Source organism: Dryobates pubescens, chromosome 10 (genome assembly GCF_014839835.1).
Source record: "Dryobates pubescens isolate bDryPub1 chromosome 10, bDryPub1.pri, whole genome shotgun sequence".
NCBI lineage: Eukaryota > Metazoa > Chordata > Aves > Piciformes > Picidae > Dryobates > Dryobates pubescens.
In genome coordinates this window covers 23444282-23469767 of record NC_071621.1, presented here as the reverse complement: position 1 = coordinate 23469767, position 25486 = coordinate 23444282, and the positions used below count along the sequence as shown (strand labels likewise).

The following is a 25486-nucleotide window of genomic DNA, read 5'->3' as shown; positions in this document are numbered from 1 at the left end:
TTGTAAAGGCACAGACAAAGTCCTGACCTTTCTGATCCGGGGTGACCACTATGAGCATCCCATGGAGAATTAATTACAATTGCCTGGAGCGGCTCCAAGAAGCATTCATTTCAGTGCTACAAATGTGGTAAAAGTGATCAGTATGCCTGGGAGAAGCCATTCCATGTGCCTGCTGTGATATCTAGGAGAAGCTCAGACTTGTCGGCTTGCTGTTTTGTTTTGCTGTTCATTAACAAGACTGAAGTAGGAGAGACAGCATTAGAACTGCAGGGCAAGCATTTCCCATCATTCTGCTCTCCACACAGATACTTTTCTATTAGATTAAGGCACAACAGATAGAACTAGATGGAACAAAAATCAGATGTCTCCCCAAGAGACAGGACATGGTGGAATTCTCTGACTGTACAAAGCACAGTGCAACAGATTCTTCTAGTTGTCTCACAGAAATGTAAAGTGGAAGTGAGCAGAAAGCTTCTTGCAAGAACCATGTACAAGGAAGTACTTAAAATTCAAGGTATGCTCTGATGCCATTGTACTTCAGCATCCAGCACAAAGCTGGAGCTGTCGGTCACATGGGAGTTGGCAGTCCTTTCCCTCAGAGATCAATCTAAAAATGGACAATCGCTTATTTGTACGAAGTTTAGGCAGAAGTATTTCATATAAGATATGATAATTGTGTCAGATACTCTGCCAAAAGGACTGGAACTGAATAAGGAAGTTCAAATAAAAGCTGTAAACCCGTCTAAATTTGTTTTGGAGAAGCATTTAATTGGGAATGATGATGAAAAAGCCAGAAATGTGGATTAACCTAAAATGGAAAGGGCAGCCAAGTTACAGCAGATGGCTTTTTCTTGTTCTTGTAGTGCCTTATAATGAGGAAAATATGCTATGTAATGACAGTTGTTTCTAAACTGACTTCTTTTTTTTCTGTCTTTTTTTTTTTTTCCCCCTTTATTTTTTTCTTTTTAGGGGGAGGTTTCCCATGAGGCACTGGTTGAAAAAGGACAATCAAAAGACATAGCTGCAGACAGCCTGTATTGAACTGTTTTTGTTCCGGAGTTCCGGTGCTCAGTTTGATGTGTGGCAGGAAAGACAACCATCTCCCACTCCAGCTAAAATCAAACAAGCAAATAGCCTCTGTTTCTCCCTTCTGCCTTGCCCCCCTGAGCATCTACACTGCATAAGGGCTTCTCTCCCACACAGCCTCAGCCCTTTCTGTGACTTCACTAAGATTTCTTTATTCTGACCGGTTTTTGTTCTGTCTTGCTGTGGTTTCTTGTATTTCCCTCCTGTATCAGTTGAGAATTCCTCCTCTAATGCTGTTATCCAAACCACAGATTTTCCTACAGCTGAAAAGATTCTGTTAAGATTTACTTAAAGTCTCCCCCTCATGCAAATGGGTTTTTTTTGTTCCGTTCTACCCAAAATGGGGCTCAGGGGAGGGAAGGGAGTGAAGGAAAACAGAAGACATGGCTCATTCTGTGTGACATGTGCTCGATTTCCCAGCAAGGCTTAATTACCGTTGGGAGTTTGCATTCCTGTTCCTTTTGACATTCCAAGCACTCGGAGTGCAGTGCCTATTCCGCTTGCAGCTTGCCTATTCCAATTTGCATGCACATGGATAAGATTTACTTGAGCATTGGGGCACTTGTACATGAATTGTATATGAGAACGGAAACTGTAGGCAACTTCCCTGAAGACTGGGGACATCTATGAAGCTTTCAGGCAGACCTAAGACCCACAGAAAATGATGCTTTTCATGCTTTTTTTCATCTAAGGTTTCACCCCACAAAGAAATGAGTGTACTGACTCAGAAAGTGTAGGTGGGACTTTCAAACCTCCACGTAGCTTAGCCAAAAAGTCCTAAGATAATGCAAGGGCAAGGGAGCTTTGCAGTCAGCGGGACTGAACTCATGACTGATATCTGAAGAGACTCATGCTTCATGCTTTGTGGGTACACAAGTGTAATTGAAGACAACAGGAGACTTAGGATATATAGTGTGCAAGATGGAAACCTAACACGGTGATTGCTCTTCAACTCTGCATAATGAAATGTGCATTGGGTTTTGAGGAAGAGCGTGATTTCCCTTGCTTTTGAACACAAAACACAGGTTCAGCCAAAAAGAAGAAAAGCTATATATATATATATATACAGCTTTATATATATATATCTATAGCTATAGATAAATATATGGCTTTTATATATATATATATATATATATATATATATATATATCTCTCACTATATCACTATATCACTATATCTATCTACCTACCTACCTATCTATCTATCTATCTAATTCTCATACTGAAGCTATACAGTTAAGGACAATTAAAGAACACGCTTCACAAAAGAAAAGCAATAAATGTAGCACTTCTGAACTTCATTACATAGGAAGATGGTTGTTTTCAAGATCAAAAGGCTGTCTGTTTATGAAAATGAAGGGGTTGTTTCCTGTTTTCAAGCTCTACACTCTGAACTGTCAGCTGGATCTCAGGTTTAGCTAATTTCAGTAACATTCCAGACTACGGGATAAGTCTGTCCTACTAGAAGAAGCAGTAAGAAGTTGCTGAAATTACTGTGATAATGAACCAGTTTAGCTTTATATTTATATGCTGGAAAAAAAAAAATCCCCCAGTGACATTAATTATGCATAAATCTTTGCCTTGTAAAATGGTCGGTTGATTTTTCAAATACCCATCTCATCTCTCTTTATTTTTAGAACGCTGGTCCTTCAAACAGGCAGCATTTCAGTTCTGTTAATAGTTTGATGAAGACCTAACTTTCATTCTGATTATTTTTCAAAATTAATTTCTAGCGGCCTTTTTTTGATCAAGCCACATTCATTCTTACTTCTGAAGCAGGAAACAACTTTGCTTTTAATCTTGGCCTCTTCTCCCAGGCAACCAGCACCAGAACAAGAGGACACAGTCTCAAACTGCACCAGGGGAGGTTTAGACTGGATGTTAGGAAGAAATTCTTCATAGAGAGAGTGGTTGCCCATTGAAATGGGCTGCCCAGGGAGGTGGTGGAGTGGCCATCATTGGAGGTGTTTAGGAGGAGACTTGATGGGATCCTTGGTTGCATGGTTTAGTTGATTAGGTGGTGTTGGATGATGGGTTGGATGCGATGATCTTGAAGGTCTCTTCCAACCTGGTCTGGTCTATTCTATTCTATTCTATTCTATTCTATTCTATTCTATTCTATTCTATTCTATTCTATTCTATCCTATCCTATCCTATCCTATCCTATCCTATCCTATCCTATCCTATCCTATCCTATCCTATCCTATTCCATTCTATCCTATTCCATTCTATTGTATTGGTCTTCATTCAGCTTTGCCCTATTCAGTGCATCTTTTTTCACCAGAGGGCTGCTCCAAGGAGGAGCTCACTCTATGGAGCTGGAGCTGCCAAAGCTGTTGGAAAAATACATTTAGAGCAATACAGCAGTTTGAGGGGGTAGGGGGGGGGGTTCAAAGCTGCCTGAAGACTACCAAAGTCCTTTTCTCTCATACCAGGTATCACTAGCCAGTCTTTACAGTGGTAGTATCATAATCCTGAGAAAGTCTAGGCAAGTTTTTGTGATATCATCTAACTCATTGTTCGGTTTCAGGCAAATATTTTCAGTGGATGCAATATTGCCAGATATATCACTGAGGGATACTGGGGAAGAATAGGGAAGTGGGAGGCTGGAGCATTAGAGGTGGAAGGAGGTCTTCCAGGCTGTGCATCACAGAAACACAGAATATATCTGGTTGGAAGAGACCTTCAAGATCATCCAATCCAACCTTTGACCCAGCACTGAAGCATCAACACTAAACCATGTCCTTAAGTGCCAGGTCCACATGCTGCTTGAACACTCCAAGATGGTGACTCCACCACTGCCCTGGCCAGACCATTCCCATGTTTGATAACCCTTTTAGTGATGAAGTATTTCCTAATATCCAGCCTAAAGATCCTGTGGTGCAGCTTGAAACCATTTCCTCTCTTGTCATCAAGGAGTAGAGGCTGGCCCCCTCCTCACTCCAGCCTCCCTTCAGGTAGTTGTAGAGAGCAATGAGGTCTCCTCTCAGCCTCCTCTTCACCAGACTAAACCACTCCAGCTCCCTCAGATGCTCCTCGTAGGTTATGTGCTCCAGGCCATTCAAGAGCCTTATTGCCCTTCTCTGGACACACTCCAGCACCTCAATATCCTTCCTACAGTGCAGGGCCCAGAAATGAACACAATACTCTAGGTGTGGCCTCAACAGTGCTGAGCACAGGGGGATAATCACCTACCTGTTCCTGGTGGCCCCAGTGTTTCTAATATGATGCTTTCCACTGGCTTTCTTGGCCACCTGGGCACACTGCTGATTCATATTTAGTCAACTGTCAAGCAACACCCCCAGGTCTGTCTCCAAGTCACAGCTTTCCAACCACACATCCCCAAGTCTGCAGCTTACCATGGAGTTGTTGTGACCCAAGTGGAGGACCTGACACTTGGCCTTGTTGAACTTCATACAATTAGCCTCGGTCCTTGGATCTAACCTGTCCAGATCCCATTGTAAAGCTTTCCTACTCTCTAGCACATTGGCACAGCCACCCAGGTTGGTGTCATCTGCATACTTGCTGCAAACTTACTGAAAAGCAATGTTGACCCTCAGTCACGTGAGCAAACACTCAAATACAAATTTCTGACTGAGGCTGAAAATCCACAGACCTTATATGAGTGAAAATCCAACTTTGGTATCCCTAGTGTCCAAAATGCCTGGCTTTCACTCACAAGTCTGAAACATCATTTTGTGTTGCTTGTGCAAATGAATTTTAAGGAAATGTTTAACTTTAGCTCCCTTGACAATCTTGGTGCAAACAGAAGTGTTTTACATTGCTATGTGGTATGTCTGAATGATATTCTTTTCAGAAGCTGGAGAAGATTGTTTGGAAATCAGTACTCAGAGAATAGTTAACAAAGGTTCACTATTGGCTGAGGCTCTCCAGGGATGTATCCTGAGTCTGGCAATGTTTTATATTTACTTCATTGGTTTTGATGATGAAGTGGAAAGTTTGTTTAGCACTTCTGCAGATGTCACAAACCTGTTGGAGAAGCAATCAACATGATCCTGACAAATGGGACAGCTGTCCAAAAAACCAGGATGAACTTCAAAGAGGAGAATGCAAGTTCTGCACTTAATCTGGAGAAATCAAGTGCAAAATCACAGAATGGGAAACAGCTGACTAAGAATGAGTTTTGCTGAAAGAGATGTTGAGGTTACAGTGACTCACAAGTGGAATATGTATCAACAATGTCACACTCTTGCAGTAAAAGCAAACATTTGGCTTCACTATTGAGTGCTGCACATCTAGTTCTGTGCAGTGAACTTCAGCAATTGTGGAGGTAATCCAAAACAAAGAAATGAAAATGACCAGGGAATTAGAAACCATGTCCTACCAGGCAAGAATGAAAGAGCCAGGGGTTTCATTGATTGAATGACTGCCTGGAGAGACGTGAGAATCTTTCAAATAATCACCCATTGTCATCTCTTCTCCATGTGAATTGTGATGAGAATGTGAGAAGAACGTGCTAGAATTACATTATGGAAGAGTTACACTAGGCATTAGTAAAAACTTTATGACAATAAACATCAGGCAAGAATATAGGAGGAAATGATGAATTCTCTGCTTTAGATTAAATACCTTATAATAATCAAACATACGTTAGTCCATGACTATCTCTCTCTCATTTATCTAGCCTTGGCACAGGAGGGTGGATCAAGAGACCTCTTGATGTCATTCTGGCCCCATTTTCTGTGTCTCTGTCACTACTTTCCCTATCTAACTTTAGTGTGAACTCTTCTATTTGCAGTTAATTTACAGATACCTTTGAAAGATGATCTCAAGAAAGATCTGTCTCACCTCATCATTTATTCTGGTGCACTTCTACTTTTGCCTCAATACCTTAATAAAAACTTCTTCCACTTTGGGACACCAGATGCCAAGTCCACCGGGTAAGCCTAACTTTTGTCTGTCAGCTAGGGTCAGAAAGTTAGAGAAGGCTTTTTCAATTGGAAAATATGTTCCTTGGCAAGGTGCTGGAAGGAATGGAGGTGGTCTCACTGGCCTTGTGTAATTCTCCTGTCATATAACAGGATATAATAGTGTACTTGTCACAGGACTCCTAAGAGAAGGCCTCATATATTGGGTTGGGGAAAATTCAGAAGCATTTCGTGCTGCTTGTGCAGTCTTATGGTCTTGAACAAGGTTGGGTTTTGCTCTGAAGGTCTGCACATCCATGTGTCATTCCAAGGATTTTTGTATCTAAGGCAAATCGCAGATCTTCAAATATAAGCCAAAGCCACATGACCGTCAGATAATATAATTTCATGTTCTGGTTGTGTCTAACTGTCCCTAAAGATATTAGTGGAATACAACACTGATGCATTCAATCTTTTATGTGCCTCTATGAACGAGAAGAGAGATTTCTAAAGGCACATACAGAAGCTAAATTATAACCTCTTGCTGAAACTCAGTGGGAAGGGGATGATTGCACTCAGTGTTGTTAAACTTGGCTCATGATATTGCAAGAGACAGACAAATCAGACAGATGGAACAAGGCTACCAATAACTGCTGGACATCAGGCAGGGAGCAAACACACAAGAATCTTTCAATATCCATGAGGAAGTAGCTAGGGACTTGCCAGATTTCAGCAGCATAAATCTTCTGACACTGAACAACATGTTGGTATTCCTTACTGTTTTATTCTTTTCCAGGAAAGATTATTTCTACCTGGTAAGAGGGTGTCCCCCCCGGCCCTGGATATTCCACCTCCATTATTACTGGTGGTCACACCACAAGGAGACACAGAAATTTAGGAAGGACCACTGGGTCTGTAAAAAGAATACTGCTATGGTGAATCCAGCCAGGAGAAATAAAATTTAGCTCATCCTTAGCTGATGGAAAAGTCTTCGGTATAGCACACTTTGAACTATTTCATACAGCCCTCTTTGCAAAAGCTCAGCTATCCTTGTGAGCTGACCTTCTCTTCATCTGGACTAGATACTCACCCTGTGGTTCTTGTTTCTAACCTTCATCCCCTTAGTCCTGGCTGTGCTCTGCATTGTACAGCTGTTAAAATAGGCAGTCTGTTACTAACTACAGCTTTCTGTATATGATTTTTTAATCTCTGCAGGAACTTGGAATCATGTCTTTTGCCTGTTTCTTTTCATAAAGGGAGCTTGTTCAACTAACAATGCTGAGAAATTATTAAGAGTCTCTGTCTACTCCTGCTGTCTCCAGTCTCCAGTCCCTGCTTCATAGGCTATCCTACCGCGCTGCCCTACCAAAACATCAGAGCCAGCATAGAAAAGCAGATGCTTTACATAGCAAACAGGTTTTATTACTTACAGTTAATAGACCTTACTATTAGCTGGCAGAATTACAACTCTTGTTTAGCTGATGAAAGTAGCTGTCTAGAAAACTTATTAGGCTTCCTTTTGTTCTTGTTTCACTTTTCTCATGATTGATTACACAATGCCTCTTTGAAATGATGCTGAATGTTTCTTCCAAGGATCTACTTGCATCTTGTTTTCATGTAGTTTGCTAGTCTTTTAGTATGCCAGCAAACCAGGGATATTAAAAGGAAAACAAAACACACACAAAAAAGGAAAATAGCTCACAGGATGTTAGGGGTTGGAAGGGACCTCCAAAGTGCACTGAGTCTAACCCTCCCTGCCAGAGCTGGACCATAGAATCTAGTGCAGGTCACACAGGAACGCATCCAGAATAGTCTCAAGAAAACAGTAATAGTATGGAAATATCAACACTATGGAAAACATGAACAGGATGAAAAATATGCAGCCTTATGAAGGCTAAACACTTTTTCACTAATGGAAAATAAACTCAATTAACAGATGTAATAATTCATAAAGCATCTTATGTTGTGCATTGCCTGTATTTTTCTAGCTGTCCTAAATCAATTACCTCAGCCAAGACATGGTTACCCTTTCACTGGGGTGCTGCTGTGGCTGGAGGGAAAGCAATTTATTTCAAATGCTGATTCAGCAAGAAGCTCTTCAGGGGACTACCAATGTCCCATTAATAATCAGAGATGCTGTAACGATTATCAGTGGCATTGTAAATCATTTGCACAACACTATTTATTTCAACATTATTCAGCAATTTACTGTTTCCTGAAAGACAGAAAGATTTCTGTATCATGAATTGTGCTCTTCAGCACTCAACAAGCACTATAACAGACTTTTACAATATTGCTGCTTCTTATGCTGTACCTCATTTCTGTGAAATGAACTATTAAAAAACCCAAACCAAAAGAGGTCTTTAGAAATTTGATTTAAGTCAGTGATATTATAAGCAGATATGAAGAAAATGTCATGCTCACTTCCAGTAACTCATCCAATAACCCTCCCTTTTGATTACCTCTCCAGCCTGATTCTGCCTTTGAGTTAAATTAACAGCAGGAAGATCAATCTTGGCCATCTCTTGGTGTGTCGGTTCAAAACTGTATCTACTTTCTTCAGACAACTTTTCTGAAGCATGTTTTCCCTTAAAAATAACAATGGTTTGGACAAAAGGTGATTCAATTATTCCTTGCAGATAATTTAACTGTCTTTTGGTTTATCTCCTAATGAAAACTCAGTACAGATTAAATGCAAATTGTTTGGAGATTTACCTTATTTGCCAATTCTAAGGGAAAGACGAAACAGCACAGCAGTACTAAAGCTCTGCTGAGTTCCTTTTATTATGAGATGTACATACTTTTAAAAATAGCATTAAAAATGTCATGAATACAGAGGAAGAAAAAGAAAGCTGAGAAGGTATCCATGAGCCTAGAAAATAACTGGAACAAAATAGATGTTCAGTAATACTTTGCATCACGGGGTACTTGCATTGATGTGGCAGAAAAAAATTACTTTTAGTGAAATGTCTGCTGGAAATTAATATTGTTTGAACCTAAAAATCCCATTTGCAGCATGAAAGAAAGCATCACTGAATGAGCATGAATGCATCTGTGTTTTAACAATGACAGGTCATTTTCCCTCCATTTCATTTTACAGTCTCTAAAAGGCTTCCTCTTTCTTGCTGCATATGTGTTGTAGGGAAAATACTTTCCTTTTGAATAGAGAACGACTTTTACCTCAAAACCTAGAGGTCATTTTCCTCTTTTGCCTTGGTGATCCCTTATGCTGAGCAACAGGACCACTGCTTCCTTCTCTTAGGGTCGTGTTACTTAATGTCTTCTTTTCTGTTTGCTTTGCTAGCGATCACGAAACTGTCATCATCTGCACTTGAAGCTGGCTTGCTGCCTTTTGCCACCTTGAGTGATTACGGCAGTGGCTCTCACCTGCCGCTTCTTACCATGACCAATGCTAGTATCTTAAATACAAGTATTTTTTCCTCAAATTAATAGCAATACTATTTTTTTTTCCCCCAAAAGGAGGCACTTTCGAGGCCATGCCCTTGCTATAAGGCAAAGTGCAGATAACTGCAGCCAGTGGTACAATTGGGTTTGAGCCGAGTAAATTTTCAGTTGCCAAAGATGATCGACTCGAGATGGCGTTCAATAGCCTCTACTTTCAGCTGTGATTATTTATTGAAGTGCCCTGGGCCATTAAAGTTCATTTGGCGATTGTCTTACTCCCCCTGCCCCCCTCCAAATCTCATTCACATGATAAAGTCCGACTTATTTTTCTCTAAAGGCTTTGCAGCCAGCAACAAAAGCCCCTGTTATAGGGATAACCACAAAGGGTGAAATCTCAAGCAAAGCTGGAAAGGGCACATTGTTCCGGCTGGGTCAGCAGCTGCAGCCCTCACAATGCACCCTGCCCAGCAGGGCAAAGGCCCCTGCGCCTGCCAGCCCCCTACCACTGCCCCAGAATCAAGCCCCAGCCACACTGCCAGCAACAGGGTGTGTGTCTGTACAAATACGAATCTCTCTAGGGCCCTGATGACCAGAAGCTGGGTTCAGTAGGAACTGGGTCGCGAGGGCAGGCAAAGGGCAGAGGTGATGGAGGACGTCTGTGGCAGTTAGGGCAGCCGCGCTGCGGGGGCCTCTTTGCAGGCTGAAGAGGGCCATGGGGGTGGGTAGGTGACAGCGCAGGCCCCACGAGCACCGCGGGTGAGCCGCAGGACACCTCTTGCTGGTGTGGGGGACTGGGCAGGAGCGTCCTGAGGGTGGGAAAGGGCCGGCAGGAGAGATGCCATAGGGCCATAGCCACTCACACTCTATCCCTCCACGTAAGGGGAAAGCGCAGACCCAAGGGAACGGGAATCCCTGCTCGGGAACCGGCACCCGGGGTCACGCTGCCGAGCTGTCTGTTGGGGAGCAGGGGTGAGGCCGGCCGGAGGGGCAGGGAGCAGATGTAGGAGAGGAAGGGACCAGTGTGGAACGGGGAGAAGAGGATGCGGCTTCCGAGGGGCACACAGATGTTGGGAGGATACAACCTCGGAACAGCTGGGCAGCAGCAGCCCCAGGGCAGCCTCCAAATCTCGGGTACCTCAGCGATCACAGCGAGAGAAGGGAGAGAGGCCTGGGCGGTCGGGGGAGGGGAAAGAAGAGACAGCCAAGCCGGTCATCAGGAAAAAACTCCCAACCCCCCCACGCCCGGCCTCTCGCAGACCCCAGGTAGTGGCCACTGATTGACATCTCCCCCGCCCTTCTGGCATTTTCATTGGATGCTTTTTACGCCCATCAGCAATGTGTGCCGCGACACCTTAGCTCCTATTGGTGATATTTTCCCCGCCTCTCTCGGCAAGGGCCAAAAGGGAAGCGAGGGGGCGTGGCTTCAGGCCAAAAGGGGCGGGGTGACGGTGGGGGGCGCGGAGGCTTAGCCCGCGAAGGCGGTCGGTGGCGGCTGAAGCGGTCAAGCGGCAGCGCGGGATGGGATGGAGCGCCGCGCTAGGTGGGTGCGGGGCCAGGGTTGGGGCCATGTCTCCCGCCTCCTTTAAAGGGTACAGTGGGGGTGCGAGAACGGGCGGCGGCGCTGCTCGGGGGTCCGCTTCTCCCCATCCCCCGCTGAGAGGGGCGCTGAGGGGGAAGCGGCCGCTTTTTAACGATGTCTTGCCGCCCGCGGGGATAATCCCGCTGTTGCTCGGAGGGAGCTCCCTTAGAGCTGTGGTTCCTCTCTCCTCACAGCCGTGGTGAGGGCAGTGATGGGTCTCTCGCTGTCCTCCGTCTCAGGCTGAGCTGCCAGTCCTGGGGCCCTCTCGCCTCAGCCGGGATGGGGAGGGGGGGGAAAGCTTTGTCTATAGTCCTCCTGCTGGTCTCGGCCCCTCACCAGTCCTCAGAGCCGCGTTCCCCTTCTTTTAGGTCTTGGTTCGAGGTTGTGGCACACTCCATGTGGGGTCAGGGAGGAGACCCCCGGACTTGAGGCTCTCGGGGCTGGACGTCGTGTTCCCGGCAGCCTGGTCGGAGCAGGGATGCGTGGGGACCGAGCCACGGGGAACACGGCGCCCAGCCCCGAGAGCCCTTTTCTCCAGCAGTGGCCCCCGCAGCAGCACCGCAGCGTGACACTGGCGAGTCGCTTCTGATGTCCAGTGATCTTTAAGTACTTAAGAATAATCGTCTTTAGCTTTGAAGGGTGCTGGGAGTCCTTGACAGCTCGGGAACTTTTAAACCCCTTTAATTTTATTTTATTTCTAGACGTGGATTTTTTTTTCCCTTCTCCCTCTCCCCTTACATCCCAAATTAATTGGTTTTTCCACTTATTTCTTAAGTGAATTTTGTCACTGCGAAGAAGCTGGGACTGACTGCAGCACATGAAGTCTGATTTGTTGCAACTGCTGAATGTCTAATTCTAGTTGAAAAACGGTTAAATGCTTTATTTATTCTTTCTCTTTTTGTGTCTGATACAGTTCAGCAATCGCTGCAGATAACTAACAAGAGGAACAGCTGAGTTTTAGGCTGAGCAACGATCTGTGAAGGGGGGCCAGTACTTGGGTGATAGATTATGGGATGCAGTTTTGAGATTCTTTGATAGAAAGTACTTCGAAGCGCAGATGATTTAGCTTGTGCATTGTTTGTGCAAGAATAGGAAAAAGCTGTCTAGCTGTGCTTCTTTATGCCTCATCTGTAAACTGCAGGGAATGCAGGGAAAGTATTCCTATTAGAAAAAGATGGGGGCAAATTGTGGAAGCGTTGATGAACTTCAAGGGACTTTAAATCTGGGAATAAGTAAAAGGGTGTTTTGTTTTGCCTTGCATATCATGCAAGACTGTTTTGGTTTGGTTCCCCCTCCCCTTTTTCTCTTAAAATCTTTACATAGAAAAGCCAAAGCCGATGAACTCTATAAAGGACATACTTTTTAAAAGTTTGCCTCATACAGCGTTTTCCATAGCAGCCAGCTGTGTGTGTGCTTGATGAAGCACATGAAGTAGTGGGGTAAGGCTGCAGTTCTTGCTCTCCAGGATGCTCTCCCAGACTCTGGTGATCTGTAGGTCAGATGCTAAGTTGTGTGGCAGCTAATACATGGAGGTTGACATGATACAGGATAATTATGTAGATCAATACCCAAGTTGGAAACTCGTTAAAGTTGTGAGTTACAATACTTATGGGGTTTAACCTGGAATCTTTACATTTGCATTTGATCTGCGGAACCAAGCTTTTTTAGGTGCTATCTTCAGTGACAGCTTACTTTTGCTTTTAAGTTCTCATCAGAAGAAAATATGCCAAGATGGAAGAACAGTGATCTGCCTACACCAAGATAAAGGCCCAGTAAGAATGTGACTTTCACTAAGTTCTGTTAGAAGAATGTTCTATCTGTAGCTCTTCAGTTGAGACCAGGACCAGACCATGTTGCCCTTGAGCAACGTAGAAGCTTGATTCATTTCCAGCTGAATTTGGGGGCAAACTTTTTGTATTGCTTGCTGGAGGATTAGTTTTGTGTTTGTATTTCTAGTGGCAGTGTGAATGTCGTTATTAGGCGGTGAACACAGAGGTTTTGTTGTGCATGAAATAATATACAATAGAGCCAGTTCCCTTTCTTCTCCCTTTCCATGGTTATTTTCTTCAAAAGATGAAAAAGAAAATTAGAAAACATTTTTTGATCAGATACCAAAACTATAGTTTTGATTATTGCATGGTCTCTGGTAATCTTCCTCTTTGTCTATAGAAGTAGTAAAAGGTGACTTTGTCAGAAATGGAATTGCTTGTGCTTTAGAAGGGGACTTCCATAGCAGGAATAAATTATTGAGGCTTCATGTTTGATTTATATGGTACAACACATGTGGCATTTAACAGTCAACAGCAGCATAAACCTGCTTTGCTTTTCAGTATGTGCCTCAAAGGATTATGGTTTTAGGAGTGGCAATATAAACTTCTCACAGACCAGCTGCTCTTTGGAGTGACTACTTTAGCTCAGGTTTATTTACTTCACTCTTCACTGAGAAGGTACATGCCATATATTTCTCTGAAACAAGAATGACAGTGTCTGCAGACAATATTACTGTATGGAGGAAAGGGGAGGGGAAAACCCCATCATGTGACAGATGATAGATATACTATTTTCAGGCTTCTTATATATAGTGATTAGCAGGACAGTATTTCTGAAAGCTAGGGACTTGGGTGCTGAATTCCAGAAGACCTCATGATAGCCGAATGTTTAAGTCACAATGTCAGTGTTACCTGGACAGCTCTCATGCCTTTGGAAGTCTTCCCTTTTTCATTAAACTTCCTGCATGGACAGTTAAATTTCTGGTATTATAATTGGAGAGGGGAAAGAGCCTTGAGAGAACTGCAGCAAGGACTTCTGATATTAAAAGATATACATGTGCAGTCAAGTCTTTGTTCTTTTAAGCCTTCCCATGGCACCATTTTCCATTGAGCTTCACTGACTGCTTTTAGTGAGGAATGAGCAAGAAATGTTGTGGTTAGTTGCAGTGTGCCCTTGCAGGCCTGTCTTTAAGTCGGTGCTTACTTGATAAGTTCTTGTATGTGAGCTGGAATCTGATACAGGTTATATAGTACATCGCTTCTTGGGCTTTTTAAGTCAATGATAATGTATTTCCCTCCCTCCCCCCGATTTGTATATGGCTCCAATTAAAATTTTTAGACTTCTTGTGGTGGTTGCTGTGTCTTCTTGTTGTTTAATTTTTTGCTTGCCTAAGGATGTTGAGCTACAGGCTGTGCCTCAGATGAACTGCGCTACTAGCCTCAGTTACTAACTAGGCTACGTGTGCCCAGTGGCTTATGATACTAAGTTTTACAAATGAGCTCAGCTCAGCAGCAGGAACATACTTTTTTTTCTTCTTTACTATAAAGACAGGGAGAAGTTTCTTTTATCAGGATCATTTCTTAGTTCTCTAATCTTAAAGCCATTGAGCGTATGAAGATCATTAATGGGATCAGGTTACAAAGACATGTCTTCCAGCATTACATGAAAGTGTACATTGCCTTCAGAAGCTTCTTTGTACAGGGAATGCTAGGAATCACAGACTGTAACTGCTTATTCTCTTACAAGAACAGCTAGAGGAGGAAGTAGAGGGTAAATATTAACTTCTTCATATGGAAGAGTTGCATAAAGAATACCTGTAATGCAAGAAAATCAGTTACTCAACTGAGAATTAAATTGAGGCATCTTGAGCCTTAGCTCTGTAGCACAACTGCTATAGTACTTACATTCTTTCCTGAGACCTTAGTCTGCTTTTAGAGGTAATAATGAAAATAACTTGAAGTTTCACCAGATTTGTTGCACTTGAACCTGTGGGTGCTTGCCTTCACCCTTGCTGTTGTTTAGATCCTACTGTTCACTGTTGTAAACACTGTTAAAATCTTGCACTGGGGTGTTGTTCAACTGGAAAAGCACAGTTGTTTTTCACTCCTCTTCTGGAAACATGGATAGCTGAAATATTTGTAGCTGCTAAATAGATGCCACTTCATTTTTATTTTTTGTTTTTAACTCTGCCAAAAGAGTAAACCAAATTTGGGAAGAAGTGAAGAAATTTGTGTTTAGAAACAAAGATCAAAATGGAAGTCTTTGTGCTCATTTTGGCTGTAAACTAGGAGCTTACCTTGTTCATTTTCTTTATTTTTGGCAGGTGAGATAGCTGGAGAAATTGTGTTGAAGGCTTGTTAATATGGTAAGCATTTGTTGGGGCTTGCTTGTTGTTTGTTTTTTTGTTTGTTTGTTTTAAAAAAACCCAATCCAAATTTATTTATGCTAGAAGTTTATAGGTGCTTGGAATGTCAATGCATGGTAAATTAGTTTTCCTCTTCACATACTGAACTATTCTGACACTATTAGTGTGTTTTGGGTCTGGAATTGATCACTGGATGTGTTTGGGTTGTTTTTTTGGAGGGGGAACTTCTCAATTTAGCTGAGTAAAAACAACATCCATTTTCCTAGACATTTGGTAGCCAAATGCAATGATGGGGACAATGTGTGTTTCTGTTAAGTGTGGAATATCTTTATACCCAATCTATTTAATAATTCATTTTTTGTACTCCTGCAACTCAATGGCATGCTTCAACACTGGGTTAATAACATTAATAACATGATTTAAAAGTACTAATGTAAATATATATGATATGTAAACATATTATGTATACTGTCTAAATTACTGCATATGAAATACTTAGGCAGGAGAAGTTTAGCAGTATTTGGGTTGAACCTGATTGATGTTTGTGTTAAACCCCGGCATCAATCTAAACCGAAAACAATGCAGCAAAATGTTTCCCCATCATTGGTACACTGTCAGACAGATTATACTTAATGTGTGGGTTTTCTTCTAAACATTAATAACTGCAAGCCTTGCAAGAGTGTTTTGGTAAAGTGTGCTGGAAAGAACTGACACAGGCTATTGAGTGCCGAGGTAGAGAATTGGCTAAGCATTAGTGAACACAATAACTAAAATAAGTGTTTTGGATGTGGCTGGCATACAGGTATTTTTGAATTAATCTTCCATTCAGTAGATACTCAGGTTTTCATGAAAGTCTTCAGAATATGATGCAACCTTTAAAATGCTGGTAAGTGACATAGATAAAGTATGTACAGATATCAGTGCTGAATTGAATCTGTTCAGCGTTCGCATTTTATAGACACTATAATTGATATAAATAGAAGTAGTCTAGGCTATGCTAAGGCAGTTGTAACTTCCATTAAGCTGTCAAAACCCGAATTTTTGCTTGACTTGCCTGTATTTTTCTCCAGGACAGGAAAAAATGAGATTATTATTTTTTTTTTTTTTTCAAATGTTGTGCCCAGAATTGCAGGCATATTTTTTTCTCTCTAGTTCCCTAACTGTTTCTTTGGTGTGAGCTTTTATTGCACATCTCTGTTGCTGCAATTTGCTCATTGTAGAAACCATGTAATAATTTTTTTGTGTGTGCTTTAAAAAAAAACCAAAAAACAGTCTTAAGCATTGTACATTTACAGAGCAGTATGTACAGATAAATTCACACTGCAAATTTTATTTCAGTATCACTTTTGAATGGCAGGCATTTTGGAGGTTTATGGATTAGTTATGTTTCTGTCTCTGCTGGTGGAAAAAGCATAGTTAGGTTTGTTTGACTGTTGAAATTATGCATTAATGTGGTTTTAGGGTTGTTTTTCAGGCCCTGGGTATACACTTACATTAGAGTTTTACTTATATATATACACACACACAATGGTGGTTCTTAGGCATTCTGTCAGCTTTGTGTTTGCTGATAGAGTTTCAAAACTGGAAAGGAAAGCTTAAATTATAAATAGTGAAAGTGCTGTTTAATTCATGATCTAAATGAAATGGATAGATTAAAAAGTTTTCAACTTTGAGGAAGGGCTTCTGGCAATTACAGTTTTTCAGATGTTTGAAGTTTTATGCAGAGGCCTATTGATACTTTTCAACAGATAAACAATGCTGAAATCCTTTGCTGTCCTTCACCCTCTCCTGACTTTTTTTGGTTTTGTTTAATATTTCCTTGAAAATGGCCCCTTGTAGCCTTTCTAAGGTAATGGTGCCTTGTTTTCAGGGGCCTAGCTTGTCTATGAGCACATGTTACTATTTTATGTAGATTTAAGCTGTTTGCTGAACAGTCAACAAAACAGAGTATTCTTTGTGCTGGAGTTGTGCTGGTAAGGTGTAGAGGATACTGCGTCTTGTTGAGCTCAAGTGCTCTGTTTGGATGGCCATGCTCAAAGGCTGCTATAGAGGTCTTCTTGTTGGGTTACCAGAGTGGAAGCCCTAATTTTTATGGGTATGCCTCTTAATACTGACCACTGTACTGTCTTACTGTTAATATATTATAGATTCTTCATTCAAGAAACACCTGTCTCCTTGTTAGGAATTGGGGTAATGCTATATTTCTATTGGAATGCTGTAACCTACTATTTCTGGTCGTATTTCTCTATGTTGTTCTTTGGTGTGTCAGCTTTTAGGTTGCTGGGTAATTGTTTGGATCCTAGCAGTAGCATTATGGATCAGTGTGCTTTCTTCATGACTTACTAAGTCTGTTCAATGTTCTTAATGTATTGGAAGATTATGAAGGCAGAAATTGTTGATGGAGTAAAATACAGCAACAATTTTGGGCTCCACGGTATAAGAAGGATACCAAAATATTGGAGTGTGTGTAAAGGAGGGCAGCAAAGATGGTGAAAGGACTGGAGGACATGACTTACAAGAGTGGCTGAGGACACTGCATTTGTTCAACCTGGAGAAGTGGGTACTTAGGGGTGACCTTATTGCTGTCTACAACTTCCTCATGGCAGGCAGCAGAAAGGGAGGTGCTGATCTCTTCTCTTTGATGTATGGTGATGGGGCATGAGGGATTGACTTTACTTGCATCAGGGGAAGTTCAGACTGCATATTGTGGAGATGTTCTTCATTAAGAGTTCTGATCAAACACTAGAATAAGATGGTTGGAGTTGAAGAAGCATTTGGACAATGCTCTTGATCATGTGATTTCACCTTTAGATGGCTGTGTGTAGAGTCAGGATTTGGACTTGATAATCTATCCAGGTCAGGATATTCTATGATAGCATGCAAGTTATAGTGCAATAGTATTTTAGAGGCCTTAGAAGCCTTGAGTTTCACCATCTGGTTAGAAGACAATGTGTGCAAAAGTATTTCCTTTTATTGATACATTCATAGAAACTCAAAGTATACAAAACACTTAATCAGTGAAGACTGAAAAACATGTGTAAGCTCCATGATGCCAAGGAAAAATGTTCATCAGCTGTAGACTTGATTTGTCCTAACAGAGCAGCAGGCAGCTGTGGGGACAAGACAGGGCTTGGGAAGCTTGTTTCAGTTTGAAACTTCAGACATCCTTTGGAAACATGTCTTTGAGGAGTTCTTCTGCTTCATTAAGTGTGAATGAAGAAATGAAGTTTGAACTTCTGAGTTGGAGGGGGAGCTTTAGTAGAAATGTGACTTTTTAGCTCTCTCTTCTACAGCAGTTAAAGTTGGTTGATGAGTTTTCTATAGAATGCTGAAATTGTCTGGAAATCCTATCAGCACAGGTTTATTGTGGAGTTATTTCCTGGCAAAGTCGTTTTTCTTCTTAAAGCTTTGCTGCTGCTTTGAGTGCTTAAACAGCTGCAGACATGGAGGAGATAACACATCATTTCAGATGAAGCCTGTGTTGTTTGCTTTATGCTGAATTTGAAGATGCTCTTATACACATTACTGGTTTTGTTTCTGGACAGTTTGAATATTGAAGTTCCTTTTTGACTGCCGGTTCAGGAGGGGCTGGAGTGGAACTGCAGTTAACCTTGAAGTCATATTTAAAGAGGATGTCTTGGTACAGTTATAGAAGTGGTTTGGTTACTGTTTCAGGCTGTCAGCCTGTGTAGGAGAGGGTATTTTGCCAGGGTTTGCTAAACAAGCAGATGTGCAAGCCATGTGCTTTCCATCCAACCTTCTTTTTGCAGAAAGAAACAGGAACTAGCATTTCAGCATCTTCCCCCCTCCCCTCCTCGCTTCCCCTGAGATGGAAGGGATTCTGTCTCCTTCAGCTCAGTCAGCTTGCTCAATTTTTCATATCTTTCAGGATTTGTACATCTTCACTGTAGGAATCACTTTTTATTTATAGCAAGTAAAGAGTTGTAGAGCTTGTGCCTGGCGAGTGTGAAATACCTGAATGTTGAAGTGATGAAGCACAAATGCCTTCAAGAGGAGTGTCTGAGAATGCACTGACGTCTTCCAGCCCTCAAATGAAATGTAGCTATTTGCCTCTGTCATCAAACACTGTTCATACTCTTGTAGACTATCTTGAATCTTCAAGCAGGGTGTGTAATTCTACCCAAGTACATAGATAAGATTAGGAGCAATACCTAGTTGTAGCTCAGGCTGGTAATGCTGTAAAGGCAGACCTTCCTGTCTAGCTGCTGAATTTGTGCTGGATTTGCACTGCTAATGACAGGAAAAGCTTCCATGTTGACAGACTAATAAGCGGTTGGGGTTTTTAACCTTAAGGGTTTTTATTAGCCTAAAATAGCTGCATCTGAAATACTAACTGTAAGATCACTGGGATTCTGAGCTTGCTTTTCTAAAATGTGCTGCAGAAGGTACATGCTGTGCAACAGTGTTGTTCTAATTGCCATGCTAACAATTCTGAGGTCCTCAAGGCTTGCATGGATCTGCAGCTTGCTCATGTGTTCGAGATTATATTCTTGGCTGAAGTGTTGTCTGACTATCTGGCTTGATGTTGGAGCAGGTTTATCAGCCTTCAGGGGTTTCTGTATCTTGCAGAGTGATGGCAAGGCTCTCTTCCATGGGATTAATAGCATTATTTGCACATAAACACTGCAAAGCAGCAAGTAGAACTCTGACTGGGAAAAATTCCAGAATTTCTGTTGTCTCTCATACTTCAAATCAACAAAATATTTTAAATTGATTAATGAATGGTCCAGGTACCATTTCTGTGAGTTATGAATGAAGGATGATGTAAAATATCATAGCAGGTTGAGCCCTTTTGTTAAAATTGTGGCTTTTTCAAATGTAAAGAAGTCAGTCTTGTGCAGTACATGGTCCAATTTGCATGTTCCTGTTGCCTGCTCCGTCTCTTGATCTGAAACTGTTGAGGCAGCAGTGAAATAAGCACATTTATTGGGCAGGTGATATTTATGCTGCTTGTGACAACAGCAGATGAAACCTCAAATGCATGTGCTTCTGTCCCTGTCCTATGTTTTAGTACATGTTAATGTATTTTGTGTGTTACTTCCTCAATTGAATTTTCTGTTCTGCTTCCTCCTGCTGCAAACTCTCTCCTATGGATTTCTTCTGAAGTTGTCTTTTACTTCCCTTTGAAAGTCTTTTATGTCTTAGTATTCCCTGGAAGAAAGAATTGCATTGTGATGATTAACTTCTGCTTCATGTAATTTCTGGGGAAACCCACAGATGCCTTTTTTTAGAGAGTGAAATGCTTGGAGATGTTAAAAAAAACCCAACAAACCCCAAAACCAAACCACAAGAAAAACCTTCATCACTGCCACATCTCCAAAGAAAGTTAAAACCAGAGGGAAGCAGATGCAAGATGGGAAATGTAAACCCTTGCCAAGTGTAAGCCCTTCTTCCCTCAACTGAGTGAACTGCCTACTATCAGATTTCTTCAAGCCACAGAACGTTATTTTTGGCAGGAACATCAAAAAGAGTATTCTGTCTTTTAAACAGTTGTTGTTTGGAAAACAAGCATATGGCTGGCATCATCATGGATTTCTCAAAGAGGGGAAAAAAGTGGTTTTATTTTTGAAACATGTAGCAAAACCGTGTTTTCAGCAGAACTGAATGCTAAATACTCTAGGAAGCTTAACTTTAATAGTGGGTCCTTACAGTTGGTTGTCAAGGTTAAAAGAACAAGTGCAGTTAGCCTTTAAGCTGCTAACTGCTAATCATAGTTTGACAAGAATTTTTCCTCAGCCAAGTTGCTGGGGTCCAGAGAAGAACACAAGCAGCCTGGAATAACTGGGGTTTTTCAATTTAAGTTTTTCAGAGCTAAACTTGAATGTTGAGATTCAGATACAAATAAAGCTTCATTGTATATTATGGTAACTGTGATGTTAACTGCAAGAGTTAAGGCTATAGAATCTCTCGTTTGAGTATCCTCACTCTTGTTCATCTTGGTAGAATTAGGGCTGTTAATGCCTTTTTGAAAATGAAGGATTAGAAAATAGCTTCAGGTAAGTTTTGTGCGTTGAAAGAATGACAATCTAAACAGTGAACATCTTTCATTTGTTGGTCAGAGATTACTTCCTTTATACCTCCTTACAGAACAATGAATAAAACATAGAACAGTTGCAGTTAGCCAAAGAAGTTCGTCTAGAATAGAATAGAATAAACCAGGTTGGAAGAGGCCTTCAAGATCATCACATCCAACCCATCATCCAACACCACCTAATCAACTCAACCATACAACCAAGCACCCTATCAAGTCTCCTCCTGAACACCTCCAGTGATGTTGACTCCACCACCTCCTCAGGCAGCCCGTTCGAATGGGCAATCACTCTCTCTGTGTAGAACTTCCTCCTAACCTCCAGCCTAAACCTCGGTTCATTCAGTTCCAGGGATAGGCTAAGAATGGAGAAAAATCATATGCTTTAGCACTGAGTGGGAAACACTGGAGTCATTTAACTGCAAGGGTAGAAAGTATGGATGCTGACTGGGCTTATTCCTCTAGATCTGTTTTAATTGAGGGTTATTGGAGGTTATATATGTTCAACCTGATGTTTTAGAGCTTAAAAGACATGGAGGAAAACTTGAAACAAAGTCTTGTTGGAAATGGAAAGCTTGAAGTACAAGTGTGCTGTTAGAAGTATATTTTTGAGTTCTCTAAATCCACTTTGAACAAAATACTATAATAAATGTAGGAAAGATAAGACTGTGGAAATAATGGGTTGGTTAATTGTGGATTAGTTAATTTGCATGATAGTAGTAGTGCTCTATAAAATACATTTTTCTTGCTCATTTCTGTAGGTCTATAATGAAGTACCGATCTTCTTTTCTGGTTCAAAGAATACAGAACTTGCTGATTTAAAACAAATTCTTGTTGAGTGTAACTTGGCCAAAGTGGGAAGTTTGAGTATTCAATTTTTCTTTAGACTTGAAGGAACTTTGGGTGATTCTTAATAGAAAAATATATGTCATAAGGAACAGCTGGCCCATGAGGATGCAGCAGCTACAGGTCCCACATCCTCCCCTTCCCTGTCAAACAAATAGTGTTAGTTGTGAACTACTGTATCTAAGGGTGAGGTTTACAGCAGTTTTATTCAGGAACAGATGATATTTTAAAAGCTTAGTAGAAAGTGAAGTTCTCTTACTTCAATAATGAGTATTCTCTGCTAGATAGAATCTTGGTAGTCAATAAGAGTCTTTGTAAGTCACTCAGCTGATTTAGTAGTAGTTTTCATCTACTCTAATACTGTTTGTTCCTAATGCACAGATACATAGAATTACATAGAATAAACTGCTTTATTATTTATAAACATAGATACACTGCTTTAGAGCTGGCTGTGCTTGGGGATGAAAATATTTGCTGTTGATAATACCACTTCCAACCATTAAATTGGTGTTTCTCTGTTATGCAGGAAAATGGCAAAGAATGTAAGTTGCAGATGAGCATGAAATCTGAAAACATGCCTTGTGTGTGTTCTTGTGCTAGTGTTTTAGTTCTGGCTAAGCCCTTTTGTTTTGCTTCTTTATTCTTCCAGAGTGCATCAGGTGCAGGATTTAATGGTAAACTTTTTTCTCATAAGACTGCTTATTATTTAATACAAACCTAGAACATAGTAGAGAAATGTTTCTCAGCTGTATTGTAACTCTGCAAGAACTAAGAAAGTCTGTCATAGTTTAGGCCTAGTTAATTGTATCTTAGTTTACTGGGCTTTGTTTAAAATGCTGCCATAATTCCCCCAGAGGGAAAGGAGGCTTGTGCTGGGGAGGGAAAGGTCTTATATCTGTGAGAACAGATATTATGTGAATTCCCTTTGCTGGTGCAGTATCACTTTGTGTAGTAATTGGAGTTTAAATTTCCCAAGAACAAAGTCCTAATTCTTGAGGCAAGCTCATTTTTTTCAAAGAGAATAGGGGAAGCAATAGTTCTGCTGGTAGCTGAAGGCTCACTGGCCTGTTGTCTAATATTTTATGTGATGTTCTGATACTTATTACATAAATGATCTTTCTTGTGTTCAGCCACAAACATTAGGAGACTGAAGCATCTCTCTTAGGAGGAGAGGCTGTAAGACCTGTGGCTTCTAGTCTTGGAAAGAGAAGACTGAGGGGGGAGCTATAAATGCATATAAATATAAGGGGTGGTGGTCATGAGAATGTGGCTGGGCTCTTCCCAGTGGTGGCCAGTGACAAGACAAAGGACAACAGCTACAAACTATAACACAGGCATTTCACTTGGACTTAAGCAAAAAGTTCTGTACTTTGAGGTTGCTACAGCACTGGAACAGGCTGCCTGTTTGTGGAGAGAGTGAGTTTGTGGAGTCTCCTTCTCTGGACACTTTCAAAGCCCACCTGGACACATCCTGTGAAACCTGATCTAGGTGTATCTGTGCTAGCAGGAGGTTTGGACTAGAAGATATCCAGAGGTCCTTTTCAGGCCCTACTATTCTGTGATTACTAGTTGCTAATTACTTGAGTAAAAGCAGGAGGAGTGACTGACCTGAAGTTATCACATGCTGGGAGGCTGATGGAAGAGAGGTTTTGAGGTAAAATTCCACTGAATTCAGTTATTGTTACTGTGACTTTCTTTTGGGGAAATGCCCTCTCCCTGTGACTGCCTACTTGGTCCTGATGGTTGATTTATTTATTCACTTTAATGTGGGATTGTCCTAGTAATATCTTAAGCTGTCCACTTTCAGGTTGCAAGATTCACTTCTGAAGTAGTAGTTTTGGTGCAGAACATTTAGTTATTTACATGTTACTGTTAAATAAAAACCTTTCTCAAGGGCAGGGCATCTCTGTACTATTGTCATGCTTGAAAACGAGATAACTGGAAGGCTTTGTTCCCTTTGGTTTCCTTCTGTATATGCCTGCAGCATGGTTAGCTCTCACTTCTTTGAAGTCAAGACTTCCAGAAAATAACAGAAAAACTCCCAAACCCCCAACCAAACAAGCCAGCACCCCCCACAAAACCCTCAAACATCAAGGACTGAATGAAACTTGCAGGTATTTAAATGCCAGTTTTACATTTCCATTGGTGTGAATGTCCCAGAAGTTTAAAGGTAACAAAGTTAAAACTTGCTCATTATCTGCAGTTCTGAGATGTGAGCTTGGATCTTTCAGGTGTGTCAAAAGAGGAGAAAATATCACTAGTGGAACCTGCTTTGAAAGATTGATTTTTCTGAAGTAGCCTTGCAAGGCAGGAGTAAACTGGTGAGACAGGAAGTGTGGTGCTAGTAGTTTATGGAAATGCCATTTTGTGCTGCTAGTTAATGGAAAATACTGCTATTTCTGCAGAGAGGAAGTGGTGAAGAATACAGGATCTTAAAAGTGTTGAGGGCAATGGCCTCTTTAAAAATAAATTATTCCCATCCTAATCTGCAACAGGAGTTTGCAGATTTAGTTGCAGCTAAAATAAGAAAGCCAGTATGCATTGGTACTGTGCTAGAAGAAAAATTACATTATGTGGGGTCAGGTGGTACCTTGAAGTGGTTCCTCATAACAGATGCTTTGGGGGGCAGAAAAGGACACAAAATAAATCACAATCACAGAATTGTCAGGGTTGAAAGGGACTTCAAAGATCACAGTACCAATCCGGTTGGAAGAGACCTCAAAGATCATCGAGTCCAACCTGTCACCACAGACCTCATGACTAGACCATGGCACCAAGTGCCACATCCAATCCCCTCTTGAACACCTCCAGGGACGGTGACTCCACCACCTCCCTGGGCAGCCTGTTCCAATGATGAATCATCCAGTTCCAACCCCTCTGCCATGGGCAGGGACACCTCACTCGCCACCCCCAAAAACCCTGAACGCCAAAGCAAACAAGATTCCATTCCTTCTTGGATTATCTGTTTTAGTTCATTGTACTGGATGTAGAATTTGCTGGAATGTTGTAACTTGTTACAACAGGAGTGGTCAGCTCATCACATGTTGGTCATGGAAGTCACCTACAGAGAGCTGCACAAGTGTTTCAAACTAAGGTCATTTAGAATAGAATAGAATAGACCAGGTTGGAAGAGACCTTCAAGACCATTGTGTCCAACCTATCATCCAACACCACCTAATCAACTAAACCATGCAACCAAGCACCCTATCAAGTCTCCTCCTGAACACCTCCAGTGATGGTGACTCCACCACCTCCCGGGCAGCCCATTCCAATGGGCAATCACTCTCTCTGTGTAAAACTTCTTCCTAACCTCCAGCCTAAACCTCCCCTGGCATAGCTTGAGACTGTGTCCTCTTGTTCTGGTGCTGGTTCCCTGGGAGAAGAGACCAACCTCTGCCTGTCTATAACCTCCCTTCAGGTAGTTGTAGAGAGCAATAAGGTCAGAAAAGGAAAGATAAGGCACTGAGTTCTCAATCTGTTGTGATTTTACTTGCTAGCTTCCATACATCTGTGGTGCA

General features: G+C 41.5%; 1 protein-coding gene across 1 annotated transcript in view; it reads left to right on the top strand.

Annotated features, from left to right (window-relative positions):
• Window positions 1-10856: 10856 nt before the first annotated feature.
• WASF3 (WASP family member 3) overlaps window positions 10857-25486 on the top strand; it is an 81514-nt gene continuing 66884 nt past the window's right edge. The window contains exons 1-2 of the mRNA XM_054164706.1: window positions 10857-10899; window positions 15032-15073. The gene's annotated coding sequence lies outside the window, so the exon portion shown is untranslated. The remainder of the gene's footprint in view (window positions 10900-15031; window positions 15074-25486) is intronic.